The sequence below is a fragment of the Urocitellus parryii genome, chromosome 10 (assembly GCF_045843805.1).
Source record: "Urocitellus parryii isolate mUroPar1 chromosome 10, mUroPar1.hap1, whole genome shotgun sequence".
Classification (NCBI taxonomy): Eukaryota; Metazoa; Chordata; class Mammalia; order Rodentia; family Sciuridae; genus Urocitellus; species Urocitellus parryii.
The window spans coordinates 93,173,331-93,174,888 of record NC_135540.1 but is presented as its reverse complement, the minus strand read 5'-3'; the positions used below and the strand labels follow the sequence as shown (position 1 = coordinate 93,174,888).

At 32.8% G+C, this 1,558-nt stretch overlaps 1 pseudogene; it reads right to left on the bottom strand.

Annotated features, from left to right (window-relative positions):
• Positions 1-435: 435 nt before the first annotated feature.
• LOC144249040 (UDP-glucuronosyltransferase 2B31 pseudogene) lies at positions 436-1,203 on the bottom strand (annotated as a pseudogene).
• Between the last annotated feature and the right edge of the window lie 355 nt (positions 1,204-1,558).

Here is a 1,558-nt window from a genome sequence, read left to right as displayed (position 1 = left end):
AAATTTATTATGTCTTATAAACAAGGTTTAGTTGAGTTAGTTTTAAAAATATGGTCTTTGATAATAATTCTGGTTTACCTTCACAGTTGAATTAACTATTTAATTTTAGATTCATTTTCTGTTTTTCTGACCTATGTTTCATTCCCATTCTATTTACTTCTTGATACTTTAAAAGCAATATTCCATTGAATCTTATTACTATTTTGTTTTTGTTCACGCATTATTAAAGTGTTCCTTTAGGTGAAGTTTTCCTTATACAGTAATATTACCTATCATTGTGATGAATGTTGAATTGATTGTAGATATGCTAGGCACTTTGTACTTTACATTGCATTTCCATTTGAATTGGGGCAATTTAATAATTAAAGAATTATTTAACTAAAATGAAACATTTTCATGCTTCAAAGTGCACTATGAAGAAACTGTTGGATCTCTCTATAGTAGATGGATTTTCCACTTTGAAATGGGAGAACATGTTTGCAAATCACCCAGTATCTCATTGTAGAACTTATTCCATCTCTTCTCATTAAATAATTTGAACCAAGAATCAAAATAAAGAATGTAGAGCATATATTTTACCCGCTCAACAAATGTCATTTGATTGCTTAATCCTGAAAATATAACAGGCATATAGGAAGGAGAAAAAAGTAGTACCCTACTATACTTTTTAATTTGTAACCAGGCGATAAGCAGAGACTGTAAACAAATGGTTTTTGAAGAATTTCAGCCAGCAGCTCACTACAGGGAGAAATGGCATCTGAAAGAATGACATCAAACCTTGATTCTTGTAGTTTTGCCATAAGTTTCTTGTTCAAAACTGCATCTCTACATATAGTCTCTACTTCGTCAGAAAACTGACCCATAATTTTTTGAAATCTTGAATATTTCCAGAATGGATTTTTCACTGTTTCATAAATAATTATACCAAGTGATTGAGTATAAAATTCTCTATATATTCTCTTGAAAATGATGAAGCACAGTTCTCAAACTTAATGGCAGATGATTTGTCATCAACCACAAAAATGGAACCTGAAGGTCTCAAAACAGTCACCTCATGCCCCCTCTGTGTGAGCTCCTCCGGTATTGTCCTCATATTGATCCAGTGGTTGTATTCCATTGCCCACACCAGGACCTTTCCACAACTTCCAGAACCAAATGTAATAGCTGTAACAGGAGCAGAACTACAGTCATTTTCATAGACATCCTGATGAAATGCAAGGCTTCCTTTCACATTGAATTCCCTCTGCTCTTGCAAATATCCAAGAAGAAATCATTATTTGTTTAAAAAGTAACTTGTACGCATAAAAGTAAATACATAAGTGAACATTTAGTATACCTGGATGCCAAGTAGAAAAATCAAAGATGACTTTGAAAAATCATTAGATGACTTCCTGCTTGTGTATGTGTAATGACTCTTTCATGATTATACATGCTCTCCTGCAGTTAAGAATGGATTATCCTGCATGTGCAATACAACTATCTTATGTTAAAAGTTTTAGAATAGTGTGAGGAATGGTTGCAAGTGAGATGACTTGTTCCTATAGATTTCTTGGCTGGA